General features: G+C 45.8%; 1 long non-coding RNA gene across 1 annotated transcript in view; it reads left to right on the top strand.

Annotated features, from left to right (window-relative positions):
- The window catches only part of LOC142426151 (uncharacterized), a 31,790-nt gene that overhangs the window by 10,678 nt on the left and 3,707 nt on the right, over nt 1-17,405 (top strand). Inside the window, exon 2 of the long non-coding RNA XR_012779728.1 lies at nt 12,511-12,752. This is a non-coding gene — a long non-coding RNA (uncharacterized LOC142426151). The remainder of the gene's footprint in view (nt 1-12,510; nt 12,753-17,405) is intronic.

Genomic DNA, 17,405 nt, shown 5'->3' with positions numbered 1-17,405 from the left:
GCGGCGCGCGCCGGGGCGGGGCGGGACTTCCACGCCACTGACAGACGGGGCGGGGCCAACGGGGGCGGAGCTTCCCGGCAGCCTGAGCCCCAGGAGCTGCGAGCAGCTGGGGAGCCTGGTGGCCAGGGACCCAGCCTGTGCCTGGCCTCGGCCATCCGTGCAGCTTCTCCCTGCTTCACACTCAAGCTGACATAGCTGCTCCGAATTGAATAACAACAGCAAAACCGCCTCACTGCCAACAAGTCGACTCCGACTTCATAAGACTCATCAAATAGAGTAGAACTGCCTCCTTGAAAACCCTTTGGGGGCCGAATGACCCTTTCACAGGGTCGCCCGATTCATAACAGTAGCAAAATTACGGCTATGAAGTAGCAACGAGGGAAAAAATCATATTGTGAATGAGGGGGAGTGCGGAGTGAAGACCCAAAGTCCATCTGTAGGCAACTGGCCATCCCCTTACAGAAGGGTCGCGGGAGGAGACGAGTCAGTCAGGGTGCAGTGTAGATGAAACATGCAACTTTCCTCTAGTTCTTAAATGCTTCCTCCCCACCATTATCATGATCCCAATTCTACCTTACAAATCTGGCTAGACAGAGGATGTACACTGGTACAGATAGGAACTGGAAACACAGGGAATCTAGGACAGATGATCCCTTCAGGACCAGCGTTGTGAGGGGCCATACTGGGAGGGTAGATAGAGAGTGGGTTGGAAAGAGGGAACTGATTACAAGGATCTACATGTGACCTCCTCCCTGGGGGGTGGATAACAGAAAAGTGGGTGAAGGGAGACTTGGGACCGGGCAAGATATGACAAAATAATAAATTATCAAGGGTTCACGAGGGAGGGGAAAGCGGGGAGGGAGGAGCTGATGCCAGGGGATTAGGTGTAGAGCAAATGTTTGGAGAATGATGAGGGTAGTGAATGGACAAATGTACTTGACACAATTGATGTATATACGGATTGTGATATGAGTTGTATGAACCCCCAATAAAATGATTTTTTTAAAAAGAAGCAGCGACCAGAACAATGTGGTTTGGGGTCACCACAACATGAGGGACTGTATGAAGGGATCGCGGCATTAGGAAGGTAGAGAACCGCTGCATGGGTTTCTGAGACTGCAAAATCTTTAGGGCAGTAGAAAGTCTCATCTTTTTCCAGTTCTGAGATGAGAACTTAGAAAATAGCCACCAGGCCAGCGCTCTGATACCTGAGCTACAGAAGGATGGGGATGGGAGCTCATGAGAATGCAGACTCTGAGATCCGACATGGTCAAGGCCCTGGGTCTGTGGGAGGGTCTACTACTAACAGTGGGGATGCTGAGGCTGCAGGCAGACCAGGGCACAGACCACACTCTGCATTACGATGATGCAGAGCTCTGGTTGACTGTCCCAGCATCCAGCTGAGATCTAGGCAGGGGTAAGAGTGAATGAATTTCATCAATGAATCATCCCATCAGTAAAAAGAAGCTGTGGACTGGGCCTCACTCTTGCACTTAAAACTTAAAATTCAGTTTCAAAAATAAATAAAACAAAATCCCGTTTCCCTTCCTTGCCTTGTGAGTTTTCTTGTCTTCCAGTCCTGTCTTTTCCATGGGTGAAACTGAGAATGGTAAAGGCCCCAGGAGCTTAGGAGCTGTGGGTCATGTATTAGACTTAAACTTTGAGCGCCCGGCTTGCAGAAGGCTGTGGATGGCAGTGGCAGCCCCAAATCCATTTGCAGGGTTCCCAAGCAGATGAAGCCTCTGTTGGAGTCTTCCTGATCTTTAACCAAGGCTACGAATAATCTTGCCCTCAGGCAGAGTGCATTGGAAAGTAGATTATTTCCACCCTCTCCAGCCAGTCAAGGGCAGAGAGGAGCAGTCTCTCTCTTAGGGGCTTGCCTGGGTGTGTCATTGATGGAGGTCACCGTACTGGGGACAGAGGGAGCAGGGAGGTCACATAGTCATGAGTCATGGCTTATCAGTCTCACCCTGACTTCATCAGTTGAACCAATCTTGTAAGCCCTTCTAACATAATGGTGATACAGTCATGGTCCTGTCCCTGCTCCTGCAGTTCCACCTTTAACTGGGTTCTGCCAACTATGAATTTGTGGGTTTCCTTTCTTCCTCAAAAGTTTTACTGGCATATAATTCACATATCATACAATTCAATAGTTTGATCACATCAAGAAAAGTTGAACATTATATAGGAACAAGAAAAAAAAGAGAAGAGTTGTACAATCATGACCATAATCAGCTTTAGAACATTTTCTTCATTCTGTGCTCATCAATATTAGCTCCCCCCTTGCCCCCAACCTCCCCTGCCATACCTCTAAGGAACCATCAATCCAGTTACTATCTCTATAGATTTCCCTATCCTGGATTTCATGCACAGAAAAACACTAACTAAAACAAAAAGCAACACTAACAAACTAAAACAGATTAAAAACTTCAATAAAAAAGAAAGCGAAAATATTAAAAACTAGAACAAGTTTAAATGGATCATAAAGAAGATCAAATAATAGGTGCTAAATTTTAACCTAACTACATCTACAACAATGTGCTTGCTTTTAAAAAACAAACAAACAAGTTTATAAGCACTCCATTCACATGTCGTATAATTCAATAATTCAGTCATATCAAGAAAGGTAGTACAATTGTCACCATATTTATTTCTAGGGCATTTTCTTCTTCCTGTGCTCATTGTTATTCATGTAATTTTTTCTAATTGTGGCAAAATATATACAACAAACATTCTCAAATTACACAACTTTTACTTGTATAATTTAGTGCCATTGATTATACTCTTCGTGTTGTATGATCATTATTGATATCTTTTTCCAAATTATTCTACCACTATTGACATAAACTCAATGTCTCCTAAGCAACAATTCGTTCCCCTTCACCCATGGTAACTGTTGGTCAGGTGTGGTTTCTTTCTTTTTCTTTTTATAAGTGGTTTTCTTGATATAATATTCACATATTATACACTTCCCTGGTTAAATTGCATTTAAAATGAGTTGTATACATCATCACAATCCGTTCTAGCGTTCCCTCCTCCCTCCTACATTCATTGTTTGCTCTCCAAATCCCCTCACCTCCCTATCTCCGCCTGCTAAATCCCCAATAAACCCTAGCATCAGATATTACCTCTACGCACCTACACCTTATGTGCTTCAAAAACTGGGAAACCCACAGAAGCAATAAAAGAATAAAACAAAATAAAGTGACAAAAAATAAATAAAGGTAAAAACATAAAGAATAAGAAAGAAAAGACCGCCCCCACACACACACACACCAATAATTATTTATTTATTATCTAGCTATCTACCTACAAGTTGTCAAGTATTTCATTCTACTTGTATCCAGAAGTCACCATCAATGGAAGTGATAGTCAAGAAATCAAAGGACGTATTAGGGAAATCTGCGACAAAAGACCTCTGCTAGAAAGCAAAGGAGTTACCTTGAGGCTAAGGTGAGCCGGACCCAAGCCATGGTATTTTCTTTCATTTTTCTTTAAAGACCATTTTACTGGGGGCTCTTACAGCTTTAAAGCAATCAATTGTATTAAGCATATTTGTACATACATTGCCGTCATTACTGTCTAGACTTTTACTTTCTATTGAGCCCTTGGTATCAGCTCCTCTTTTTACCCTCCTTCCTTCTTCCCCAACCCTCCTGAACCCTTGATAAATTATACATTATTCTTATTATTTTCATATCTTACACTGACTGCTGCCTCCCTTCACCCACAATTCTGTTATTCGATCCCTTCAGAAGGGAGAGAGGGTATGTGTTTATCACTGCAATCAGGTTCCCCCCCCCCCCCCACATCCTCCTACTCTGATGGTCTTCCTACCCAAATTTCTGCTCCTGAGGGGTTTATCTGACCTGGATTCCCTTTGCTGTGAGCTCTTATCTGTACCTGTGCACAGGCCCCAGTATAGCCAGAACTGAAAGGCAGGACTGGGGTCATGACAGTGGGGGGTGAGGAAGCCTCAAAGAACCAGAGGAATATTGTGTTTCATTGGTGCTATCCTGCACCCTGGTTTGACTCATCCCTTCCTTGTGACCCTTCTGTGAGGGGATGTCCTATTGTCTACAGAAGGGTTTTAGGTCTCTGCTCCAAACTTCCTCCTTCTCAACAGTATGGTTTCTTTGTTAGTTTAATTGGGGTCTTCTGATGCCTGTTACCTGATCCTGTTGTCACCTCAGGATCACACAGGCTGATGTGCTTCTTCCATGTGGGCTTGTTGCTTCTCTCTAGATGGCTGCTTGTTTAACTGCAGGCCTTTAAGACCCTGGATGCTATATCTTTTGATAGCTGTTCACCATTAGCGTTTTTCTTCCACATTTGATTATGCACCCATTAGCAATTGCGTCAGGAGGGTGAGCATCACAGAATGCTAGGTTTTTAGAACAAAGTGTTCTTGCATTGAGAGAGGATTGAGCAAAGGCCCAAAGTCCATCCACTTCCTCAATGGATTGCCATATAAATATATGTACATAGGCCAATACCTCTATTTTAATGAATTAATATATTTATATATGTACACACCTATGTTTATACCTCTATCCATAGCTTTGCTTCCTAGATATCTCCTGTTTCCTTTTACTTTCCTCCTGCAACACCATCACTATTGCCCTTCTTCTGCCTCTTAGTAATTCCTTTCCTGTAGCTGTTGTTCCAACACCCCCAGGATCTCTACATCCTCCTTGTTGTTGATTTTAATTCCCTAGTGGTTCCCTCATCCATGGAGTTGTTCAGGGAAGAGATTTTTGTCGTGGAAACAAGCAAAAATACTTGCGTCTAGAACAAATTCAGGTTGGGTCAAGAGGGAGGTCAACTGACCAAGTATCAAGCTAAATCCAGCGAATCAAGTTTACAATGAGCTCTGGCTGATTGTAAAGCTGATTGTAAAGCTGTTCTTGTCTTCAGATACGTTTTGGGTTCCCTTTGTCCTCCATAGGCCTTCTACAAATTAGGTATTCATAATTTAAGCTCTGATACTTCTCCCTTCATCATATTTGGATTTTTCCCTTCATTGTTTGGATTTTGTTACTGTTGTCTTTGAATCACTGACTGGTGTGCTTGTTCCATGTAGACTTAGTTGACTCCTCACTTAGATGGCTGTTTGTTTGAATACAAGCCTTTAAGATCCCAGACACTATTCCGATTGATGGCTGGGCACCATCTGCTTTCTTCACCACATTTTGCTGTAGCACCCTTATCCTCAGTAGTCATTTCATAGACGTTAGTATCGAGCAGGGTCATGTTGTAAGAACTGACTACTGTTCTTGGATTGGGGCTAGAGTTGAATGGGAGCCCCACACCCATCTTCTTGTGCACGGTTTAGGAATGACTCTGGTTTACATTGGCAGATGTGTTATGACAAAAACAAAACCCCAGAAAACCAACAACAGCAACAAACCAACAAACAAAGGCATAAAAACAAAACAAAAAAACCCGAAAGAAACATAAAAGAAACACATTGTCAATCACCCCCTGGGGTATAAGGCAATTGCATTGATAACATCAACAACTTTTTTAATTACACAGAACTTAAGACACTCGATATGAGGAGTCTCTGTCAGCTGCAACCCAGGAGCTGTTGCCTACACAGGTCACTCTCCCAATGGACTGAACTCTGTTTACAATGAGAATGGGGATTGGTTCCAGAGAAAAATTCCCTGTACCAATTCCTACAAGCGCAGATTCCTGCCCAACATTTCCAAACCTGTCATATCAAGGCCAGGGGAGCGTCAAGATACTAAATATATGGTGATTCTGTGTCCCTTTCCATTTGACACACACCAGTCCAGGGGTGCCAAACAATGTCCAGTGGTCGCCACTTCCCCAGGCCCGGGATGGCCACCCTCTGCTTCCTCTCCCATCAGAGTATCCCAGTCACCAGTCCAAGGGAACAGCAAGCTTGGAGACAGGGCCTCTATATTGAGTGCCTCTGGGGTGGCCCCTAGCGGATGCCAGGCTGCCTGCAAGGCCAGTATCCAAGGTCATCGTAGTGCTTAGTCCAATGTCAGCATGTCCCAGTCATCACTCTTCTCTTCTGTGTGTACCTCCTTCACTATCCCGGGTAGTCCCTGTGTGCGGCTGTTGAGTAAACATTGGCTGACTGACCGGAATGCCAGCAGTTCAACCCGTCAGCCACCCTGCAGGACAAAGATGAGACTGTTTGCTCCTGTGACCAGTTGCACCATTGGGGGACCTATGGGTGGCTCCAAGTTGAAATGGGCTCCATGACAATTGGTGGGGGTTTGGGGTGCTTTTTTTAAAGGGTGACTTGGTGAGAGTTCTTAACAAACTGACTTTTTACAACGAAAAAGCTAAGTTGGCATACTTTACTTAAACAACTGATCACATTCGACATAATATAAATATTCTAACAGAGAACACCATTCACTCACAGTGGTGAGAAAAAACAAACAAACTTGTCCAGGCAGCCTACTGGTGTTGTGTGTGTTGTGTTGTGTGTTGAGTGGATGTGGATTCTCAGTGACCTATAGGACAAAGTAGAACTACCCCATAGTTTCCAAGGCTGGAATCTGGGTGCCCTTGTCGGTTCTGACCCACATCAACCATAGGGTCAACCGAACAAAACTTTGCCTGTTCTCTCCTCCGCTGCCCCTTTACTTTACCTAACATGATGTCTTCCTCCAGGGACGGGTCTTTCCTGAAAACATGTCTAAAGTTCATAAGAAGTCTCACCATCTTTGCCTCTACTGTTTGCAAGACTCTTGTTCTAGGGAGGAATCAAACTCACTGCCATTGAATGGATTTGACTCAAAGCCACTCGGTGGTAGGACAGGGCAGAACTGCTCCTGTGGGTTTCCGGGACGGTAACTCTTTACAGGACTAGCAAAGCCTCAACTTTCCCCTAGGAGAGGCTGGGGACTTTGAACTGCAGCCCAACACATAACCACTCCACCACCAGGGCACCCTGCTGGGGAGGAAGAGACCCTTACTTCCAGCATCATTTAAGGAGACACATTGTAAAGCCTTAAGGAGGTGAAAAACAAGACAATAATACATCATTGGGATGAGGGAGACGTCCAAGAACAGGCTATAATCATGTCCCAGGGCTGAGAGAAGTGCAGCCACTGAAATAGCGCATGGACAAGAGAGGAAGCAGGCACAACATCATGATGGTGGCAGAGCAGGGGAGCACAGCTGCAGGTGGGACTACAGAAGTGGGAAAGGGGCCATGACGGGGCTACCTAACCACTGTAGATGGAAACACAAGATTGGTTCAGGGCCCACTGACCAAAGCAGTCAGGGTCTGACTTAGGTTGATGATATGGATCCAAGGAGCCCAAATTCCATCAAGGACATCCCCTGACAAGTTCCTAAGGCAAGGCAAGGCAACCCTCCCTGGGCGAGCTAGGGGCGTGATAACATTCCGCTTTCAAATACACTCTGCCTGAGGACAAGGTTTTTTCACATTGGAGGTTAACCATAAAAAGAATTCAATGGAGACGGAATCTACAGAAACCCCAAATTGGATTTTGGGCTCTCCAAGTAAATCACATCCTCCACACACCCAGTGCTCTAATACACTCCCAAGGAGGTGTTGGTGGGTTTGAACCCTTGATCTTTCAGTTAGCAGTGGAGCACTTACTGCATTTACTCGTGTATAAGCAGAGTTTTTCTGAGTATTTTTCGGTGCCGTTTTTGTGGTAAAATTAGGTGCCTCAGCTGATATTTGGGTCAGCTTATACTCGAGCATATAGGGTGACTATCAGATTCTCTGGGCCACTGCTTGTTTTTCACAAGCAGCACCCCACTCTCAGACACTCTCTTCCTTGAATACATCAACTTCACCAAACTCTCACTAACTTTCTGCTGGGAAAACTGGTAGGCAGACTAGCGCAGGGATGGGAATGTCCGTTAAAGCATTCCCAGAGAGCCAAGCACAGGAACAAGGAGTGGTGCACTGCACATGCTCAGAGGCTCAGGTTTCCCGCCGGTAGGCATGGGTGGGTGCTAAACCTGGATTAGCCCACCTGGGTCAGGTGAATTCATCTGGGATCACCTATCTAGGAGGGAGACACTACCCCAAGAGACATGCCACTCAGACATTGTGTTACCAGGTGCTGTACTCACTAGAAAAATCCGTGTGACTTGGGCCTTGTGTTTCCCAAAAGTCAGGGAATCTTTCTCCATTTGGTCACTTTAACTATCGTCTTGCCTTAATTTCCCCTAGTCACAGACTCCTAAAATATCTTCTAGTGGGTATGGGTACCTCGACATAACCAGTAATACATTAACTTATGTCTTTGTTGTTGTTGGGTGACCCAGAGCAGCCCTGTGCACATCAGCAGGAAACACTGCACGGTCCTGTGCCGTCCTCACAATTGCTCCTGTGCTTGAGCCCATTGATGTAGCCGCTGTGGCAACCATCTCCTGCAGGGCCTTCCTCTGCTCCACCGCCCCTCCCCTTTGCCAAACATGACGTCATTCTAGGACTGCTCTCTCTCCTGACAGTAAGTCCAAAGCACGGAAAAAATGCCTTGCCATCCTTGCCTCCACGGAGCACTCTGGCTGTACTTCTTCCAGTATAAGTCCGTTTGTCCTGTTAGCAGTCCATGGGACTTTCAATATTCTCCAGCACCACTATTGATATGCATCGATTCTTCTGCAGTCTTCCTTATTCAATGTCCAACTTCCACGTGCATTTGATGCCACGGAGAATACCAAGGCTTGGGTCAGGCACAGCTTAGACCTCAAAGGATCATCCTTGCTCTTCAATATTCTCAAGAGATCTTGTGCAGAAGATTGACCGAACGAAACCCATCTTTGCATCTTTGACTGCTGCTTCCAGGGGCACTGATTGTGAGGCCAGGTAAGCAGAAATGCTCAACAACGTCAACCTTGTCTCTGGTGATCGTGACTTGACCTGGTCATGCCGTTGGGGGAATTTGGGTCTTACATTGAGTCCTAATCCGTACGTGAAGGCTACAATCCTTGATGTTCATCAGCAAGTGTCTCAATTCCTCCTTGTTTTCAGCAAGCAAAGTTGTGTCCGCTGCATACCGCACACAGGTTGTTCATAAACCTTCCTCCAATCCTGATGCTGCACTCTTCTTTATATGATCCAGCTTCTCTGCTTATCATATAGATTGAACACGTATGGTGATAGGATACAACCCCGATGCACACCTTTCCTCATTTTAAACCCTACGATACGATACTCCCTTATTTTGCTCTGTTCATACAACTGCCTCCTGGTCCGTGTACAAGTTCTGAATGAGCACAGTGAAGTGTTCTGGAAGGCCCTTCTTCTCAAGGTCATCCACAGTTTGTTATAGTCCTCACAGTCAAAGGCCTTTGTATAGTCAAGGAAACACAAGTACACGTCTTCTTGGTATTCTCTGCTTTGAACCAAGACTCATCTGACCTCAACAGTGATAGCCCTTGCTCCACGCCCTCTTCTGCATCTGGCCTGAACTTCTGGCAGCTCCCTGTCAATGGACTGCAACTACTGTTGCTGGATGATATGTTAGGCTGGGTGGACCAGAGAAACAAATTCAGTGACACTCATAGGTGTATAAGAGCTTGACATCAAAGAGTAAGTGTATATTAAGAAAACATGCCAGCCCAGTCCAGATCAAGTCCTAAGTCCAATATTAGCCATAAGTCTGGTACTAGTTAATAAATTCCTCTTCAGGGGGAGGAGACGAACCAGTCAAGGTGAGATGTAGCACTGATGAAAAATACAACTTCCTCTAGTTCCTAAATGCTTCCACCCCCATTCCCCCACTATCATGATCCGAATTCTACCTTGCAAGTCTGGCTAGACCAGAGGATGTACACTGGTGCAGATAGGAACTGGAAACACAGGGAATCCAGGGCTGATGATCCCTTCAAGACCAGCAGTGTGAGTGGCGATACTGGGAGGGTACAGGGAGAGCAGGTTGGAAAGGGGAAACTGATTATAAGGATCTACATGTGACCTCCTCCCTGGAGGATGGACAACAGAAAAGTGGGTGAAAGGAGACGTGGGACAGGGCAAGATATGACAAAATAATAATTTATAAATTATTAAGGGCTCTGCCTGGCTATCAAAAGAGATAGTGTCTGGGGTCTTAAAGGCTTGAAGGTGAACAAGCAGCCATCTAGCTCAGAAGCAAAAAAGCCCACATGGAAGAAGCACACCAGCCAGTGTGATCACGAGGTGCCAAAGGGACCAGGTATAAAGGCATCATGCAAAAAAAAAAAAGATATCTGTGTGTATATGTATATATATGTGTATGTGTCTATATATATGTATATATATACACACATATATATCATATTGAATGAAGGGGGAAGTGCAGAGTGGAGACCCAAGGCCCAAGTGTCGGCCACTGGAGATCCCCTCATAGAGGGGTTTAGGAGAGGAGATGGGTCAGTCAGGGTGCGAGGTAGTACCAATGAAGAACACAGCTTTCCCCCAGATCCTGGATGCTTCCTCCCCCCAACTACCATGATCTGAATTCTACCTTGCAGGGCTGGATAGGGCAGAGGTTGTACACTGGTGCATATGGGGGCTGGAGGCACAGGGAATCCAGGGTGGATGATACCTTCAGGACCAGGGGTATGAGGGGCGATGCTGGGAGAGCGGAGGGCAAGTGGGTTGGAAAGGGGGAACTGATTACAGGGGTCCACGTGTGACCTCCTCACTGGGAGAGGGACGGCAGAGAAGGGGGGGAAGGGAGACTCTGGATAGGGCAAGATATGACAAAATAATGATGTATAAATTACCAAGGGCACATTGGGAGAGCAGGGAGGGAGGGGAAAAAAAAAAGAGGACCTGATGCAAAGGGCTTAAGTGGAGAGCGAATGCTTTGAGAATGATTGGGGCGGGGAATGTATGGATGTGCTTTATACAATTGATGTATGTATATGTATGGATTGTGATAAGAGTTGTATGAGTCCCTAATAAAATGTAAAAAAAGAAAAGAAAAAAAAAATGACGAGGGCAACAAATGTATAAGGGTGCTTTGCTCAATTGATGCATGTATGGATTGTGATAAGAGTTGTATGAGCCTCAATAAAAATATTTATTAATTAAAAAAATTATCAAGGGCTCATGAGGGAGGGGGGAGTGGGGAAGGAGGGGAAAAATGAGGACCTGATGCCAAGGACTTAAATGGAGAGCAAATATTTTGAGAATGATGAGGGCAATGTATGTACAAATGTGCTTTACATAATTGATGTATGTATGGATTGTGATAAGAGTTGTATCAGCCCCTAATAAAATGATTTTTAAAAATTCCTCATCGGACTCACACAGCACATGCAATGATGCAAAATGCAGGAAGATCACAGGCCAGTGGGCGCAAAGTCTTATGGATCCCGTGGCAGTGGAAGCATGTTCAGGGCTCTCACAGGTCTCAGTGTGGCTCCATGTGGCTTGTCAACAGGAAGAGGAAGCAGAGAGAGAGTATGACCTGCCTCCCGGGAGAGAGGCCAGCCTTGGACAGCCATTTATCTCGGTTGCCCTCCAATCAAGCAGTGGCCTGATTGACAGGCTAAACTCCACCCACATGTTGGCACAAAAACCCTACCTATCATAGCCCACCCCCCTTCTCTCTTCTACCTTCAAGTTGACATGAAATTATTCAACGATCACAGACGAGCTTAAGCAAAATTTCACTCTGTGCGGTCAGGGATATCGTTTTACAGTCTGAGCATGGTGTTGGTGCCTTTCTGTGGAATGGGCACATATGGGGATCTCTTCATGCAGTTGGCCAGCTCTCTTTCAGATTTCCTGGCGTAAATGAGGGAATGCTTCCAGTGCTTCTTCGGCTTTCAGAAACATGTGGACGAGCTTTCTGTCAATTCCTGGAGCCTTGTTTTTTACTCATGCATTCGATGCCGTTTGGACTTCTTCCTTCAGCATAGGAGCAGGTTCTGGCTCATATGCTGCCTCCGTCCTGAAATGGTGGACTGTCGACTGGTTCCTTTTGGTTCAGTAACTCTGGTATCCTTCCCATCTTCTCTTGATGCTTCCTGCATCAGTCAATATTTATGTCTCTGGCACTTACAGATTGCCTTGACGGGGCCCATGGGTCTCCAGTTAAAATAGCACGGTCAAATGTGAATTAAATCAGGGTCTTTAAGACTTGAAAGTTATCACTTACTATCACTGCATTTCCATGTGACAGCTCAACCTTCCTGACTTGTAAAACTGTGGTAAAAAAATGATGACTCACTCTAATCATACTATGGTCTCATCCAGGAAAATCCCCACCCCCAATGCCCAAAGCCCAGTATCATTGAAGTCGCTGCCTATAGCCAATCAGCAACCCCTACGTATTTTATTATTAACTCATACCCTGTTGCTGCTGCGGTGGTTCCTACTCATAGCAACGGTGCAAGACAGAGTAGAACTTCCCTACAGGGTTTCCAACGCTGAGTACATTGACGGCAGCAACTCTTTCTCCCAGGAACGTGTGAATTGCCAGCCTTTCAGTTAGCAGCTGAGTGCTTAACCACTGCACCACCAGAGCTCATCTTTGGTTCTTACAGATCGGCTGAGATGTTCTGTTCCGTGTCCATTTCAACAACCTCCCAGCTGCAGTTTGCCTTCACCTCTTATGGAACACGGTGCAACTTGACCAGGCTACATACGGGCCACCTAGGCAGCCTTGCCATGACCAACAATCTTTACAGACACCTGCATCCACCTTTCTCCAGGAGCACAGGCGTGGCATTCCACTGCTGACAGCCAGCCTCCCAGCAGATTCATCTGACATCCTCAGAAAGGACATGTAAGTCCAACATCTTTTAGCATATTTAGATTGTACTTAATTAAAAAACCATTTTATTGGGGGCTCGTACAACTCATCACAATCCACAATCCATCCATTATGTCAAGCACTTTTGTACATTTGTTTCCCTCATCATTCTCAAAACATTTGCTTTCTACTTGAGCCCTTGATAGCGCTTATTTTTTCTCCTCCCTCCCCACTCCCCCATTCCCCATGAACCCTTGATCATTTCTAAATTATGTCATATCTTACACCATCCGACATCTCCCTTCACCCACTTCTCTGCTGTCCATTCCCCAGGGAAGAGGTTATATGTAGATCCTTGTAATTGGTTCCACCTTTCTCCCGCACCTTCCCTCCACCCTCCTGGTATCGCCACTCTCACCACTGGTCCTGAGGAGTTCATCTGTCCTGGATTACCTGTGTTTCCAGTTCCTATCTGTACTAGTGTACATCCTCCAGTCCAGCTGGGTTTATGGTAGATCATGATGGTGGGAGGGGGGAGGAAGCATTCAAGAACTAGAGGAAAAGTGTATGTTTCATCATTGCTATACTGTCCCCTGATTGGCTCGTCTCCTCCCCAGGGCCCTTCTGCAAGGGGATGTCCAGTTTCCCACAGATGGGCCCTGGGTCCCCACTTCACACACCCCCTTATTCACAATGCTATGGTTGTACTTAATTTCAAGGATGTAATTGCTTACAAAGATGAGTCTACTCCTATCTTGAAGAATGTTTGATCCTTCACCCATTCCATAAGGGAGTCCAGATTGAACGTGAATCCTTTCCTGGGACCTGGGACTCATACTGTCTTGGAGATCAGGCACCTGCCCATTTAGTATGCAGCCCATTTGTGCCTGACATTTCATCACCCCCAAACCTTTCACAACCCAAATGGGTTATTAAAAACCAAACTCACTACCATTGAGTTGATTTCAATTCATGGTGCCCTTATAGGACAGGGTGGAATTTCCCCTGTGGGTTTCTGGGGCTGTAACTCTCTATGAAGTGGAAAGCCTCACTTTTCTCTTGTGGAGTGGCTGGTGGAACTGCTGACTTTGAAGTTAGCAGCGCAACTCGTAACCAAGACGTCACAAGGGCTTCAAGTGGGATTTCTGGGGGTAGATCATTAATCCACGTGATCCCTCTGAGTCTCTCTAGAACTCAACTGACACCCCCAATTACAAAGAACACCTGGAACCCATTAAAACAAAACAAAAACAGGGTTCTGCCCAAATTATAATAAAGATCAATGCTTAAGAAGTGACGGTTCCCCGGAATAGAACTTTGCCAAACACAGGCTGTTCCCAGAAATACGCCAGAGCATCCAAGCCCACAAAAGCACAGCTTAAGCCATCGCTTCTGTTGCTTTAAAATGAGCCCGAGCTGGGGCTTATTTTTAGCCTTCTGGTTTAGCCAATTATCATTGTTCCTTTGGAGGAGTGTTCTTGGTCTGGAGAGACATGCAGACACGGCAATAAGCAATACTGGCTAGTGTACAACTCACCACCAGCCAACAATTCCACCCCAAGACCTTCTCGTGGTGGACTGGGACCAATGAGCAAGTCAAGAGTAGCCCTCACCATGAGATGATCCAAAGTCAGTGGTCATGACCATGCCATCCTGCTCACAGACTGCACCAGTTGTTTTATCATTACATCACTGTCAGATTGGTCCACAGCAATGCTTCCTTAACCAATAGCCAAGTCTCCCTTCCCTCACCCTACCCCCACCCCTCCTGAGCCTCCCAACCACGTGATTTCTTGACCTCTGCTTCCTTGGACCAGGAACCCCCTCTGCCCCACTGGTGCACATCTGAGCACTGCTCTTTTGTCCTATCTCATCATCTTCTTGTCTTGGTCTCTGATCTCAACCAGGCGCCTTGGATCTGTTCCATGGTCTCTGTGCTACAGTCTCTGGTTTCTCTGGCCTCCATTCCTGCAGACAGAAAGCTGACGGTGTTCCGCTGGTGGCCTGTCTTCCTTGTTGGTGCTGGGGTTTCTCTCTGTTCCTGTTTCTGAGACAGCTCTTCCTTATAGCCACGGAGTGACTAAAACTGACCAATCTCCTCCAATATTGTTACATGCACCGCATTGCATAATCCCACCCTGTGGGGGGAGGCCAGATGCTGAGACATCCTCCCAGAGCACAGATCAGTTGCCAGACTATATGGCAGGCCCCACTCCCTGCTGTTAAAGACAATGGATGCCTGCAGTCATCTATTTGGTTACAGTAGGTGGAGTTTACACCCTACTGATAATGGTTCCTATGGAGATCTAGGGAATAGGTCAAAGTTAAGCCACCATCCTAAACCTAGGGTCTGCCCATCTTGTCACATGTATAACCCCAATCCCTCCTCTTTCTATTGCGTGTATGTCCCTAGACCACCTCCCTCTCATTACTGTATTACCTATAGGACAGCCCCTTCCAGTGACGAATGTCCTCACCTGTAATTAGGGGGCTTGCATGTCCCCAGAGAATATAAAAGGGGCCTGGGCTAGCATTAAGCTCTCTCTCTCTCCCTCCACGTGGACTATCGAGTGGGGCTGAGGTGAGCATACTACCATGAAACGTGTCTGACTCCCATTTATTTCAATACTTCTATCTCTCATGCTCTCTATAACTTTACCATGATCTTTACTTATTATTGCTGTACAATTGCGCCTACCGGACCCGTAATGATGTGTTAGGGGCTGGCTTCCCCTGACACCACCCAATCATTTGGTGGGAGTTACAATGACATAGAAAGTCCACCTTAAGAAATGTCGCTTCAAAAACAAACAAAAAAAGAAATTTAACTTCACCATAGCCTTTAAAGTCCCTGGCTAGGGAATCCAGACGGAATCCCTCAGGACCAATAATGAGAGTAGCTATATCAGGAGGGGACTGGGAAGGTAATAGAGGAAAGAACTAGGAGGCAAAGGGCATTTATAGAGGTTTTAAATAAAGAGCATATATATATATATATGTAAATATATTTATATATGAGGATGGGGAAATAGATCTATGTGCATATATTTATAGGTTTAGTATTAAGGTAGCAGAAGGACATTGGGCCTCCACTCAAGTACTCCCTCAATGCAAGAACACTTTCTTCTATTAAATTGGCATTCTATGATGCTCACCTTCCTGACACAACCGCTGAAGACAAAGCAGGTGAATAAGCAAATGTAGTGAAGAAAGCTGATGGTGCCTGGCTATCAAAAGAGATAGCATCTGGGGTCTTAGAGGCTTGAAGGCAAACAAATGGCCATCTAGCTCAGAAGCAACAAAGCCCACATGGAAGAAGCACAGTAGTCTGTGTGATCACTAGGTACCAAAGGGATCAGGTATAAGGCATCATCAGAACAAAAAATGTTACCATAGTGAATGAGAGGGGGAGTGCAGAGTGGAGACCCAAAGCCCATTTGTAGGCCACGGACATCCCCTTACAGAGGGTCTCAGGGAGGAGATGAGCCAGTCAGGGTGTAAGTAGCAATGATGAAAAATATAACTTTCTTCTAGTTCTTAAATGCTTCTTCACACACACCCCCACTATCATGATCCCAATTCTACCTTGCAAGTCTGGCTGGTACAGATAGGAGCTAGAAACACAGGGAATCCAGGGTGGATGATCCCTTCAGGACCAGTGGTGTGAGTGATGATACTGGGAGGATAGAGGGAGAGTGGGTTAGAAAGAGGGAACTGATTACAAGGATCAACATGTGACCTCCTCCCTGGGGGATGGACAACAGAAAAGGGGGTGAAGGGAGAAGGGTTAAGGGCAAGATATGACGAAATAATAATTTATAGGGGTGGGTGAAAAAAATTGATAAATTATCAAGGGCTCATGAGGGAGGGGGAAAATGAGGAAGATTCGAAGATGATTATGCAACCTTTCTTGATATGCTTGAACTATTGAATTGTATGATATGCAGGCATCAAAGAACAAAAAATCATCATATCATTGACTGCACACCTCCATGATAGGATCGCTGAAGACAAATGGGTGCATAAGCAAATGTGGTGAAGAAAGCTGATGGTGCCCGGCTATCAAAAGAGATAGTGTCTGGGGTCTTAAAGGCTTGAAGGTGAACAAGCAGCCATCTGGCTCAGAAGCAAAAAAGCCCACATGGAAGATGCACACCAGCCAGTGCGATCACGAGGTGCCCAAGGGACCAGGTATAAGGCATCATGCAAAAAAAAACAAACGATATAAGTGTGTGTATGTATGTGTATATATGTGTATATGTATATATATACCATATTAAATGAAGGGGGAAGTGCAGAGTGGAGACCCAAGGCCCAAGTGTCGGCCACTGGAGATCCCCTCATAAAGGGGTTTAGGAGAGGAGATGAGTCAGTCAGGGTGCGAGGTAGTACCGATGAAGAACACAGCTTTCCCCCAGATCCTGGATGCTTCCTCACCCCAACTACCATGATCCGAATTCTACCTTGCAGGGCTGGATAGGGCAGAGGTTGTACACTGGTACATATGAGGGCTAGAGGCACAGGGAATCCAGGGTGGATGATACCTTCAGGACCAAGGGTGTGAGGGGCGATGCTGGGAGAGTGTAGGGTGAGTGGGTTGGAAAGGGGGAACTGATTACAAGGATCCACATGTGACCTCCTCCCTGGGAGAGGGACGGCAGAGAAGGGGGGGAAGGGAGACTCCGG

The sequence above is a fragment of the Tenrec ecaudatus genome, chromosome 14 (genome assembly GCF_050624435.1).
Source record: "Tenrec ecaudatus isolate mTenEca1 chromosome 14, mTenEca1.hap1, whole genome shotgun sequence".
In the NCBI taxonomy this organism is placed as follows: Eukaryota; Metazoa; Chordata; class Mammalia; order Afrosoricida; family Tenrecidae; genus Tenrec; species Tenrec ecaudatus.
This window is presented reverse-complemented; position numbering and strand designations above follow the sequence as displayed.